This window comes from Pezoporus wallicus, unplaced genomic scaffold (genome assembly GCF_028554395.1).
Source record: "Pezoporus wallicus isolate ANWC-B61680 ecotype Strahan unplaced genomic scaffold, APGP_CSIRO_Pwel_v1 contig_7613, whole genome shotgun sequence".
Taxonomy (NCBI): Eukaryota; Metazoa; Chordata; class Aves; order Psittaciformes; family Psittacidae; genus Pezoporus; species Pezoporus wallicus.
Window position 1 is genome coordinate 227,804 of NW_026638362.1, and position 15,020 is coordinate 242,823.

Sequence of the window (15,020 nt, forward strand, 5' to 3'; positions counted from 1 at the left end):
CCAACCCTCTGCCATGGGCAGTAACAGCTTCAACTAGACCAGGTTGATCCAAGCCCCGTTCAACCTGGCCTTGAACACTGCCACAGACAGGGCATCCACAGCTTCTCTGGGCAACCTGTGCCAGTGCCTCACCATCCTCAAAGAAAAGAACTTCTTCCTAATATCTAATCTAAATCTCCCCTCTTTCAGTTTAAAACTGTTTCCCCTTGTCCTATCTCTATATGCCCTGTACTGAAATCAAGAAATTTTCAGATTTCTTGTAAACCCCCATCCCCCCTTTAGTCTCCCCTGAGCCTTTTCTTCATCAGGCTGAATAAGCCTGGCTCTCACAGCCTGTCTTCACAGGAGAGGTGCTCCAGACCTCTGGCCATCTTTGTGGCCCTCCTCTGAACTGGCTCAAGCAGGTCCACATCCCTAGAGAGTGAAAGTCAGCCTGGGCTGGATCCACAGTAAAATGTTACCTGCTGGCTGTAGGGCCTGTTTCCATGTGCCTGTGCTGCTGGCTAAGAGAAGCCAAGCCAGAAGCTCAGGGTGGCTTTACTCCTAAGAAAGATACTAAGGCAACATACTATAGAGAGCAAGCAGAGAGGGATGTATCCTGAGCTAAAAGCTGCTGTCTCACCTGCTGGGACTGTTTCCAGGGCAATATCTATGCAGGCTCTGAGCTGAACCTTTTCTGCTGCACGCACTTTAATGTAAACACACAAGGGTCACAGACTTTCTGCCTCACCATCTGCATCCTGGTGTCCATTCCATGATGTAGATCATGGGACTGTTAGGCCTTGGAAAAATTCCTTTGTGAATCCGGAGTGGTGAAGAGCACTTCTGGGCATTGTTGCATGACTAGTAGGCAGAGCAGAATGTAAGGAGAATAGCAGTGAAACAGCATGCCACATACGCTGTCCTATTGAGAAAATTAGAGAAAGCCACTCTGTGAGGGTACGGAAGGGCACAAATGCTCCAAAGAAGTGAGTAGATGTCACCACTGGACACAAAGCTTACTGAAAGGTCCCAAAGGAGATGAAAAAGAAGATGCAGCTCTTACTGCGGAGGTTAGGCCAGCAGAAGTGTCATTTGGACCTTCTCTCTTAACAGAGGTTTGATCAGCTCAGCCATCTTACATGATTTTACTCTTTCTATCCAGCTGCCAGTTGGTCTGGAGTTTGGGAGAATGAGGAGATAATTGTAAGGTTGCATGCTGTGCCCTGAAAGGAGGAGATTTTTTGAGCTCCATTCATCTTCTTAATTGCATTCTCCCATTTAGGCATGCATCAAAAACCAAACTTAACAAGCAAAGCCTGGAAAATTGCCCAACTTTTCTGGCTGTGTCAGGAATACAGACAATGAAAGGCAGAATAGGAACAGATAATGCCTTTGCTTTGTTCCCTTCAAACTTCTGTCAGCTTGAATGAAAATGTAATATTCACCATCAGAATAGGAGAGATCATTGACTTCTACTTACGCACAAGACAGATGTAGGAGTTAATTTCTGCAAGTCTCCACAGCTTTGTCTTTCACTCACCAATAAACATTGTGGTAATGGCACATATTGAGCGTAGCTACCTAAAACCCAAATGTGTCAAATAATTAGAAAATAAAAGAGCCAGCTTACAAAGAGCTACCCAAGGACAGAGAACAATTCAGAAATACTGTTCACAGGCATGTATTAAAGCATGTTTCTCTGCTGAATGCATGTTCACCAGCTACTCACAACTAGTGGTAGGTTGGGCTGTATGGTGTCAGACACTTGGAGTATTGATTCACCGGTAAACCACCATCACCAGTGTGGCGACATGGATGCAACTGCTTGGTGTACTCGTGCATGCATGTGTTCTTTGATATGTCCCACAACTGAGTCCGCATGTAAAGAGTCACACATTTGGAAAAAAGGGTGGAGAACAGTGCTAAAGATTAGATTTGCAAATCTCAGAGTACAAGGTGTCAGTCTAGTCATGTTAAAACATCCGCTTAGAATAACTCATACAGTAACTACAGCATATTATAGAGAGGAATCATGAATATGCAATCAGAACTCAGTTTCGCAGCCTGACCGCCATCTCTGTCAATTACAGCAGTCACTTTCTTTGATGTTGCCTTGTCATTTTGACAGTGATTATACCTTTACAGGATGTATTGCAGATATTATGCTTCAGTTGTTTACAAACAGAACTGTATCTCACTTTCTCACTATAAGAGTAGGATGCTTTAAGTAAGGAAAACGCTGCTCATAATAATTATTCCACCTAAGTTAGTCATGCACAACTGCAAGAATTGCAGCTGAGAATATTGTCCTCTGCATGACATGATCCACCCAAAAAAAACCCAAGCCATTCTGGAGGCTTGCAATCAGCATCTAGAATTAAGTGTGGGGGAGCAGTTGATAATGTTCATAGCAGAACATTTTTCTCCAAGTAAGCTAGTTGTTTTTAAATAAATCATTAATATATAAATCATTAATATTGTAAGATTGTAAAATCAATGTTTTTTAAATAAAGCAAGCCATAAAAATCAGTTGTCTGACTGAACATTTTACAGAGGTCCTGTGTATAACGTTTGTATTTAGAAACAGGTTTGTTCATGATGCTATACATTAACTATTCAGTATTTAACAATGATCTAAGACAATGCAAGACTTCTCCTTTACAGAGAACTTAAGAAAATTATAGAATCATCATAACAAATGAGGTTTTTAGAAATCTTTGTTCAACAACTACTTACAGGAGTATTATAAATTTCAATAGTAAATATATCTGTATATCCTCATGTGTATATACATAAAATTGTTCAGTTTCGGGTAGAGATTAGACAATATGAAGGATACATATCTCAGTTTGCAATAATTACACAGTGAAAATATCCTCCCAAATTCTACTTATAATGGGCTTTTAGAGATCAGATTGTAGCCCATACCAGCTAATTTAAATAAAAGATTGAGATAGTTTTCCATGCTTTTGTTAGAAACTCCCTTATTATTCTTTCTGTACTTGTTGTCTTTCTGATATCAGATCAGGAATCTCATATTGGTGTTGACTTTAGACAAAGCTACACATAGATATAGTATCATATCTATTCCAGGTATTACATTTCAAGTTAGGGCCTTTAGAAGTTGCTCTAGTAATGATGTATTGGAGATGTACGAGTGTCTATATGATAAACATTGCTGTGAGAAATTTACATAACTCTGTATCTATTATCTTTCCAATGACAACTTTTAGTCTCCAAATTTGACTCCAGAACTGCTCAGCAAGCAATTAGAGCTTCCATATAAAAATTCTGAATGAAATATTTATTAACTAGCTGGTAAAAGACATTTCTGACCATATTGCCTTGGATTTTTGCACACTTTTCATTATTTGCCACCAGCACAGCTGAAAAGCAACAGTGGAACCAGGCAGGGATAAAAATAAACCCTGAGAGAAATATGAATTTATTAAACCTACTGTGAATCTACATGGATGGTGAAAGAAATCTGTCCATACAGGCCCAACACAGAACAAATCCTTTCCATATCTGTCATCTCTGCTGGGTACTCCCATGTGGTATTATTTTCATGACACCATTTAACAGCTGCCAGAATAAAGCATAAAATGATACTTTTTTTCTGGACCACAGAACACTAATAGTTCACTCAATTTCTCTATACTCATTATGGGTAAAATATTTGCACCTAAAGAAAGCTTCTGGTTTAATGCTGATGGTCTTGACAGTATTCAGGCTTAGTTGTCATGGCACTTTTCTGCACATGGTAAAGACAATGACTGCAAAACCTGGCATCAGCACTGTTACTATTGCTAGCCAAATAGCTGTGACAAACAGATGGAGTGAAAGGGCTTAATAACATATTACTGTCCTTCTTCCTGGTCAACTTAATCATTCAGGGATACTTTGCAAGCAGAATATTTTAAGCCAACTTCAAAGGACAAACAGTTATTTGTTGGCTATCGTACACCAAAGGCACACAGAAGGAAATACAAGCTGTTCCTTCTAGCCTCTCTAATCCTAAAAATAAAATGAAGTGCAGAATTGTGGAATAACATTGAAGAGATTCAGAGTAAGTACAGCAACAGTAGTACGGTTGTCATGGATGGCACAGGTTTACCAGGAGATACCATCAAGGACTTGCTTACCATGGCACTGCTCTATCTGCTTGAATACTGTTTGCACAATAAGTATTGCATGTTCTTTCCACAGAGAACAACTCTTAAGATTACTTCAGGTTTTTAAGTGTTTGTTTGCCAAATGTCATTTTGGGTACCTTTGCATTTTATTTCAGTAGATACAGTAGCAACAAATTGCATCAGAGAAATATTTCCCTCCAGTATTTGGGATTATTACCACCTTCTTTTGGGCCAGTTTGTATAGCCGCTTTTAGCTCTGCACACTGAGACTCTGCATGTAAAATACAGAGAACTTTAAAGTATAAAGCAATTATGTTATGACTCAACATATATAAAAGACAGCTAGGATTCAACAAGCTAATAGATCCCATTTCCTCACCAGCTTTGTAAGACCCCTAAAGGGTATTTGGTGGGCTGGGCAGGCATCAGTCAGATTGAACCACCACGATTTCCACCAGCAGCAGCAAAAAGCAAAAAAGTAAAGGAAATAGCCTGTGCAACTGGTAAACACCACATTTCAGACTAATGGAAGGAAATGCATTTTGTTAATATATAATTAGCTTGTGAAACTCATTGCCAAGAAACGTTACTGAGGTCAGGAGCGTTGTAGCACTCAAAGGCATTAATCTCTTTGGGCTGTAAGAACACTCATGGTGATTGTGCACACGACAAAGGGAGCAAGCTGTTATTCTTTTGTCCATAATCAAATCAGATTTGATGAAACAGAGTATTTTTTATGCCGTCTCACATTTGCCCTGTGAGATGGGGTTTTACAATCTTCTGGTGCAGCTGATAGTACCCAGGTTTGGAAATATGTTATTTGAGGTGGATGGACCACTGCCATTATGTTCTGTGCCTCAGGTTCTGTCACAGATAAAACGTTTGGCTCAGAAAACCAGGATCTATTTTAAGAAAAAAAAAAGATGTATTCTAGAGCAAATTTGAACTGATTTCAAAGGCATATCCAAGCACTTTTTCTTCTGCAGCCTTAAATTTTTAATCTCAGGAAATACTAACCTGTTAGATATTACAAGCAAGCAAACTAGGAGTTCTAGTGATAATGACTGCATACTTTTTTTGTTAAATGTTTTTCTAATGGAAAAAAAATGCATTAGGATTTTCTAAAATAATAAAATATGGTAATTAGCATAAAAATTACTAAATATTAACCAATCATATGACACCAAGTACAGCATGAAAAGTTAAAATATTGCAACTACTGTCATTATGAAGAATTTGTCTCACAGACCCACTTTTTTTACTGGACAATTTGTTTCAGAGTTATGTCTGGGATGTTCATTCATCACGAAGAAGCTTCACTATGTTACTTAATGGCATAAAATGCCTACTCAAATATTCATGCTTGCAAGAGTGCTCTATTCTCACTTCAGAAACTGAAATATCTAGGACCCATCCTCAGCTTGGATAAATTGTTTAGCTGTATAAAACCTAGTGGAACCACGCCAGATGGTGTACAGCATTTTGTTTCTGAATGCTCTTGTCCCCTCTTGTGCTCCCTTCACATGTATTTGGGCAAGAAGAGACTGTTATGTCACCTAGTTTAACCTCCACTGTAAAACAAAGCTACAGCACACTTGCAGTATCTGCTCCAGGAGCCACCTGTAACATACTTCTATAAATGTCACAGTCTCAGAGGCCAAAGCATTTAAAAAATCAACAGAACGTAGAAATGAGGAAAGCTGTAGATGGCAGGAGATATAATGTGTGTGCATTACCTGGAAGAAAAGGAAAGTTGCTGGTAAAGAATATAAAGCAGAAGGTGGGAACTGTAGAAAGTTTAAAGCAAAATTAAATGAAAGCAGCAAAAGGTAGAAGAGATCTACTGGCAACAAAAAAAGGAATTCCATACTTAAAAAGCAGTATTAATAAAACTAAAGTGCCAGATGACCCATACCAAATCATTTCTGGTGTCCTCAACATAAAAAGGACATGGAACTGTTGGAACAAGTCCAGAGGAGGGCCACGAGGATGATCAGGGGACTGGAGCACCTCCTGTATAAAGACAGGCTAAGAAAGCTGGGGCTGTTCAGCCTGGAGAAGAGAAGGCTGCGTGGAGACCTCATAGCAGCCTTCCAGTATCTGAAGGGAGCCTGTAGGGATGCTGGGGAGGGATTCTTCATTAAGTGCTGCAGCGATAGTAGAAGGGGCAACAGTTTAAGACTTAAAAGAAGGAAGTTTAGATTGGATATAAGGAAGAAATTCTCTACTGTGAGGGTGGTGAGGCACTGGAATGAGTTGCCCAAGAAAGTGGTAAATGCTCCATCCCTGGCGGTGCTCATGGCCAGGTTGCACAGAGCCTTGGGTGACATGGTTTAGTGTGAGGTGTCCCTGCCCATGGCAGGGGGACTGGAACTAAATAGTCTAAAGGCCCTTTCCAACCCTAACTATTCTATGATTCTATGACAACCTGCCTCTCTTTTTTTCACTGCAATTGAAATCTGATATATAGATCAGGTGATGAAATGGTTGTGGTTCTGACATATTGGTATTTGACAGGTGAAATAGTTGTCCTGCTATTTTATTTATCCTGTTAAAATTTTACATTTTAAATCATAAAATCATAGAATCAACTAGGCTGGAAAAGACCTTCAAGATCATCAAGTCCAACCATTACCTCAGGATTCCAAGTCCACCACTAAACCATGTCACTGAGGGCCTCATCTCCATGGTTTTTAACACTTCCAGGAACAGTGATTCTACCACTTCCCTAGGCAGCCTGTTCCAATGCCTGAGCACCCTCTCTGTGAAGAAATTTTTCCTAATATCCAATCTAAACTTCCCCTGGTGCAGCTTGAGGCCATTTCCTCTTGGCCTGTCACTTGTTACCTGGAAGAAGACCACCAACTTCCTCATTCCATCCTCTTTTCAGGTCGTTGTAGAAAGCAATAAGGTCTCCCCTGAGTCTTGTCTACTCCAGACTAAACAACCAGAGTTTCCTCAGCTGTTCCTCACAGGACTTGTGCTCCAGGCCCTTCACCAGCTTCACTTCCCTTTTCCAGACTCACTCCATCAATTCAGTCTCTCTCTTGTATTAAGGGGCCCAGAACCACATTCTCCTTTTGCTGTTCTGTGACACTGAGCACATTATTGCCAGTGGAGATAATTTTACTAAGTATAATAGTTTAGCTAAGCTGAATCCCAGTATTTCTGCTGGCCCACATTTCCAAGGTGCCTGCAGTTTTTCTTTGAGACAAACCAGAAGGAAACTTTCTGGTTCAGATCCTAGCCAAGGAACAGGAAGGATGTGGCTCAGTGCTACGTGACTTTGGCTAACCAGCATTTTTTTCACCCTTCAGTCTTATAACATCAAAGGAGTAGTGATAATATGTCTTTTCTGGCAACCTTGATTCTTCCCTACCAAGAGGGCAAGACCACTGCGATAGGGACCACCCCTATTTGGGGGTCATTTGTGCCACAATATGGCCCATAATGTCTTGAACAAAGTGACTGAGAGGTCATACTGCAGCTGTTTGACTCAGGATGGAGACGGCCCGTGTCAAACCAAGACAAAGAAGGACCCTAGAAGGATTTGTCCAAATTTCGGAAGCTGAAACTGTGAAGATTGACTTGATTCATTGAGAAGAGATTTTCACGAATTTTACCTAATGCTCTACTTCTGCAAGACTTATTTGTAGCAGCAACCTCTCTGGGATAAGTAGGTACATTAAGAGTGCTGTGTGTATTCAGGTTGCCTGATGCAGTCCTCATTTTTGTTTTTTTTTGCTAAAACACAAACTATCCAAGGGAACTCTATATCTTTCTTTGTGATGCAATTATGTTTCTAGAAAATTAATCTCTGTATATATACACATAAAAAATGATAATATTCATTCACTTATTATAAAGTCAAACCAAATTGCATTATATAGTGCAGTCACCGCTTCCTGTCCGTTACACAAAAAAGAATTAATAATCTTCTTTTTAATTTTGAAAATCACTATTTTAATTTTTAATTTTGAAAAACACTGAATTTTGAAAAAAAATATTTTTGCTTGTTTCTATAATGTACTGCAATGCAATCATATATGAAAGCCAAGTATAAATGATAACATTTTCCATATGAAATGTTATTTCATCACTTCTGGTAACTTCCTCAATATGCCAGGTTCTAAAAGGCAAAAGCTTTCCACCCTCAAATTGCATGCAGTCTGGGTGGCATGTGTGAAACATAAATGCTTCCGCAGAAGAGTTAGGATAGAATCATAGAATCGTTAGGGTTGGAAAGGACCTTAAGATCATCAAGTTCCAACCCCCCTGCAGTGGGCAAGGACACCTCACACTAAACCATATCACCCAGCGCCTCGTCCAACCTGGTCTTGAACACTGCCAAGGATGGAGCATTCACAACCTCCCTGGGCAACCTATTCCAGTGCCTCACCACCCTAACAGGAAAGAATTTCCTTCTTATATCCAACCTAAACGTCCCCTGTTTAAGTTTTAACCTTCTCCAGTTATATCAGGTGCAGACTATTGGCAGCTCTTTTCCCTGTCTGACCTGGAGACTTGATACTGGTTACAGTGGCATGGACATTCTGGTTCACAGGAATGGCTCTTCTAAGCACATGCTTAGAAGCTGACATTTAGGAAAGGAATTAAAAACTGGGGTGGGCATTTGGTGACCCTTTTTACCCTGACAGAACCTAATGATATTCTGTATTTTAGCCACTCTCTGATCTGGAAATCTTGCCCACATCTTTGAAAATTCAAAATTTCAGAGAAATTTCATCAAAGCACTGTACTCCAGGGGCTTGTGTACTAGCATGGAAAAATGAGTAAGGACAACAGCAGCGAGAGAGAGGTGTACTGAAATTGGCACCATACCGTGTTAGTGGAGTATCAGACTGGTAGAGGATGACAAGCAGGTCAGCGGGAAGAGCCAATGACATCGTCATGAATAAGTCAAAGGAAAAGAATCAGATAGGAGCTAATGAAATTTTTCAAAATGCTAATGATGACACAGTCATTGGATGTTGTTGGATGGGAAATCAGCGCGCACTCATCTTGTGTGAAAAAAAAATGTACATGTGGAGGAAGCCAAAACAAAGAAATACAAGGACATGGGTGTGGAGTTCTCTGTGTATGGTGAGAGGAAGGATAGTCCCTCTGAAAGCATTTGACTGGAACAAGGTAATTTAGCTATGATTCAAAATGATGAGAATTCAAGGATGTCTGTGGTCATAGGTCTGAATGGTAAGTGGCACATGCTGCTGATGGTGGTGGTTTGGGAGATGTAAGCAGGCTTGAGAAATATGGTTTCAGAAGGGTTTGGTTTTGACCATGCTGAATGATGTCAAAACGCACAAGGGATGGCTGTAGAAGTGGTTGACAGATAGGATTGGATAGATGGTGACAGAACTTACAAAGGGCTGTAGGCCCATTGGTGTTTGTAAGTGGAATGAGGATTGAAAACAAATTAATGTCTCTGCAGAGACAATTCCAGGCTGTAAAAAAAGAAGGAACTAAAAAATGGCAGACCTCCATGAAAAATCAGACAGAAGAGTATATAAGAGAATATTCTAATGGTTAGGCATTGGAATTTCCTGGAACAAACACCAGGTTTTCTTCCTTTAATGGGGTAAATCTTTGGCAGGCTGCATTAGCTTAACTTGCATGAGAGTAGTAATTATCAATTAAGTAATTTGAATAAGCAAGTGAATCTTCATATTCCCAGTTTGCTGGTGTTCAGGCAATAATTTCCTAATCAATAGCTATTTGCTCAGTATTCCCAACTGGAACCAACTCTGGCAATTTACAGTCACTTCAAGTAACCAAAACAAAAACAAATAGAAAATCCTATTCTAGTAATTTTAAACTACTATGTAACTTATTCCCCTCTTTGGGAACTCATTTGCTGTACTTTAATTATACTCCACTGCTAAAATGTTCTTAAAAATATTTTCTATGAAGGCTAAACAAAACAACATCCCAAACTTGTGCCTTTTATTGTGACAGTCTGTCAACTTGTGACAAGCATAACAGATTGGGTAGCAAAAGCCGAGCAGCAAAGGCTGTTGGACTAACTTTTGTTTCAGCAGACTATAATGTTGCTCGCTTACATTTTCAAGAGTGATCAAAAGTAGTAAGACCAATTTCAAAGTAATTAAAATTTTATAAAAGCTGCAATGTAAGCAGTGCTGCATTTTTGGGGGAGGAGGCAAAGCCATACAATCCATAATATCACTGTAATCCATGGAAAGCCATGGAGAAGACATGAACTTCATTCCTTGCATTGAAGAGATCTGGTACGGGGATTTTTTCCTGACTCAGTCCAGGCTGACAGGTAGCTTGAGCAGGGGCCAGGCTGGAGATGGTGCTGCTGGATCTCTGCGAAAATCACACTTACCAAGACAGGTTGTCAGGACTTAGCTAAGAAATCATCTTGTCTTTCTCCTTCCCTGTGCTGTGACGCATGCGTGCGGAAGTCCTTATCTATCTTTGCCACTCCTTCGCATACTTCTAAATGGAATAGCTTTCTTGTTTCCTGATTTCTTGCCCTAGCTCAGGAACCATTTAGAAGGCAGCACAGCAACATCTTTTTTCTTGTATGCCAGTCCAATGCCTTACTACTCCCAGTGGAGGCTTAGACTGAGCACTAGATGTGTAGTCCTTTGTTAAAAGAAGAGGTGCTGTCTGCATCGCTGTACAGCTGAGGTGCTTGGATAGCTGAAAGCCCTGCAAAAAAAATAAATTAAAAATCACTGTTTTGCTCATATGTATGGAAAACCCAAATTTGAAAGCTTCTCTCTGGGAAACAGTATTCCTGGCCTCTGGTCAGCTCTGACTTCATGACTTCAGCACCATCAAAAGCCAAATCATCCAGCAGTCATTAGTCCATGATCATGAAGATCAGAGTCAAAACACAAAATATTCCTAAAAAGGCTTGCAAGTCTGTACACCAGTACAGCCAGAGATGCACAGAAAGCCATCTACAGTTTCCCAGATGGCCAGTTTTCCAAAATTCAGTAGCCACATATCCAGACTGCACACATAATATCAAGATGGACTCAGACTGCGAAACGGTGGAACAAGTAGCTCAAAACTATCCTGGAGAGAAAACCTTCAGGTCTGTTTCTAGTTTACCTGAAAGAAAAAACACAGCCAAATAGGGTAAAGATTAATACAGACAGTTATATAAGGAAGGTATTATAAATCAAAAGTGTGCAACACCTCTTAAAATGCTAGTGTTCCATAAGGACTATATTTGTACATCGTAACAATCGTTTCATCAGATGGAAACCTGTTGAAGATGGATGTTAGTCATGCAGAGCCTGTACTGGGACCAGGAAATGTGAGCAGGCTTAAGAGAAGGAGGTGGAAATGAAAACTACATATAAAGGTAGGTGTACAGCAGAAGGAGGTGTGAAGATAGAGGAGACTTACCTTAATCTTCCATTGTGCAAACATCACACAAGATACTGAAGTAGAAGAAAAAGTCCTACCAAAAATGCTGTGAAATCCCCCACAATTTTTTTTTTTTAAAAAAAAAGGCCTTTCAATTTTCCTATTCAAGGGGTATGTAAGTTTTAAATAAATGTGACAGCAAGAAGTCACGAAATGCTAAGAAAAGATGCAGTAGAAAGATTTAGGGCTCTCTATACATTCTTTCTGTCTGCATCCAGAAGTCAGGCAGGAGCCCAGCCCAGGGAGGCAGAGAGAAAGGGAAAATTATGTCTACTAATGTACTTTCAAGACTCAGTAAGCCATATCAAAAGTTCTTGGATGACTTTCCATTGCTGATAACAAGGGTTGGTACTGCTAATGGTGTACAGGGCATCGCAGGCTCTTAATCCATGCCCCAGGAAGGCTGAGGGCACTCTCAGTACTTCCACCTTGCTCAAGCCCCTCTTAAGCCCCTTCACATCAATAGCTGTGATAAATTTATGAGGTTTTCTCACTAACATGTCAGGGGAGGAGGGTGTCTGAAGTCAAGAGGCTGCTAGAACTTTGATGAAGGAAAATGCATAAGAAGGAATTTCTGAGGTCTTCAGAAACTGCTGAAATGAAACAAATATTCCTAACATTCCCATAAGCTGTAATTCAGAAGGAGAGGGTTATCTAGAATCATCTCCAGGTCTTAGGAAAGCTCTAGTTTTAACTGGACTTCAAAGGAAATACCCTAAAGACCTTTGGAATTTTTACATTTTTATTCCCTTGTATTGAGCTATTGAAAACTTCTGTACCGACAAAACCAGGTTTATTCACAAAATCTGTAGAAATAAAATAATTCACTAATAAAACCTAGAGACTTCCACTAAAAAGAAAGCTTTATAAGTCTTATCTAATATTGTACATGTAAACTTTTTCATAAGGGGCACTCAGTGAAAATTCACAGAAGCAGTATCTTCACAAAAAAGTGATAAGGCTTAAAAATGACACTGCTGCCCAAACACCCTGTTGTCATAGAATTATGAAGGTTTTTTATTCTGTTCTGTATCCAATATCTTCCATGGAATTACTCTGGAGCCAGGAAAGCTGCAAAGCCATGACAAACCCCCAAAAGACAGCCATCCTTGTAGCTTTCTCACAGTCTCTGCCGTAAGCAAACACAGCTGTACCTTCTGCTTTTGAATGACAGCTACCACAGATAGCATTAATCAGCAGCAGATATGAAATGTCATCCATGTAATGAGAGACACTATATGGCAGTGATGTAGTGTGAGAGACTGATCAGAAATCAGACACCACTGTCCATTGTCTCAAAGATTGGTATAAGAAGCTGAGATGGAATTCCACCAGTCCATTGTCTCAGAGATGTGTTGGAGGAATTGAGATAAGACTCAATACCCATTGCCTAGGAGTAGGGTGCGAGGAGCAAACTGGGACTGTCCTATAATGGCTGTCTTATTTCTTCAGGCTGCAAATTATAGGTTCAGAACCATCAATCAGAACCATCAACATCTGTGGTTAGGAAGTGACCTGCATATTTGTGATGATAGTTCAGAATATGAACATTGTTGTCTCTGTCAAGTACTGTCATCCACTGTACGAATTGCACAAATATTCTGAAAGGTTAGCAATCACTTTCTCAGGAAAAGTAGAAGCAAAATGCATATACCAGCATTTCAGCTAGTTTGGGTCCGGTGTTCTGTCTCTGCTTCCTCCCCGCTTCCTGTGCCCCTTCTCACTGGAAGAGCATGAGAGACTGAAAAGTCCTTAATCAGGGTAAGTGCTACTGAGCAGCAGCTAAGACACTCGTGTGTTACCAGCATTGGTCTCAGACTAAATCCAAGACACAACGCTGAACCAGCTACTGGGAAGAAAAATAAGTGTTGCAGCTGAACACAGGACACAAACATAAACTACATCTGGCAGTTACGCACTGTTTAATAGGTAATTGCCAAAGCCTGCATGAAGCTCTTTGCTGACATATCCCCACTCTTCCAGGGCTCTCAAGGACACTGGAATTTCACTGCAACCACATGTGTTATGTGTCCTTTAAACTGGAGTGATGGAATTGCCCTCATGGTGATGTCTCATGGATGGTGTCCCTCAGGGTCTGTAGTAGTCATCAGTGGAGAGTGTCCTCACTGAGGTGAGCTTCTGGAGTCATCTTCATGACAATGGCTATTTTTTGTGATTACCTTTTCCCCCTTTTACAATGATCTGGGGGGAGTATTCTAGTCGTCATGTCCTGTATTACATCTTCTTGGTGGACCAGTTTACCCACTCTTGCAGCCAGCTCTTCAACTGCAGGTATCTGCAGCAATTCTTGAGGTAATGGATAGCAATTGCTCACACCAAAGGAGGCAATGGACAGAAGAGTCTTATCTCAGCTCTTTCCCACTCATCCCTCAGGCAATGGATGGTGGAGTCCCAGTTCAGGTCCTCACACCCTTCTCCCGAGGAAAGGATATTGGAGTCTTATCACCACCCATCTCTGAGACAATGGATTGGTGGAATTACATCTCAAATTCTCATACCAGTCTTTAAGACAATGGACAGTGGAATCTAATTTCAGATCAGTCTCTCCCAGTTGTTTTCAGGAAAAAGACTGAAAATTAGATTCTTTAAATCCGTCCAAAAACAGTTTGTGCAAAGCATATGCTTATAGATATTAGTAAGGTTTAATCTTGACAGATGTCACTGAATTCTATTACAACAGAGAAAATATAATCAGGTTATTTTTATTATGCATATTCTCAATTTCTCTCTGCATCTTTAGTTTTACTGCTATAAAATATACAGAGAAGGGAACTGAATTTAACAGTAGTAGAGCAATTAAGATTTATTTGTGAAATATCTTAACTCAATATAGAAAAGAAAGGTAAATAAATTGCCTGAGAAAATTGATGGAGAGAAAGTACCTTCATAAGTGATTGAGAAATGCATGTAGAAACTTGAAGTGGGAAAGGGAGTGGGAAAGCAGGGACCAGAAACTTGCAGCAGCTGTGCAGAACAGTTCACCATTACAGAGGCATTTGGTTCTCTGGCCATTTTAGCCAAAGACTGGACAGACAATGAGCAATTTGAATGCAATTTGAGAGTATGTCAAAGCAATTTGAAAGCATGGGTCTCTCCATTGCTCCCAAGCAATGGGTAGGCCCCCAGCACAGTCCCTGGCACCTCTGCATGTTGCAGCCTGACGACAGACTACATCTATACCGTGCCAGAGCCAGGCACCAGCACAAGCAGCTAATCCCTGGGGAGAGGGCTGGAATGGGTTGCCTTCAGGGCCCCAACATTAACTTCACATGATTCACACTGTAGAAACAGGATAAGAGGTAATGGGTTTAAACTTAAATAGGCAAGGTTCAGATCAAATATAAGGAAGAAGTTCTTTACCGTGAGGGTGGTGAGGCACTGGAACAGATTGCCTAAAGAAGTGGTGAATGTTTCCTCGCTGGCAGTGTTCAAGGCCAGGTTGGACAGAGCCTTGGGTGA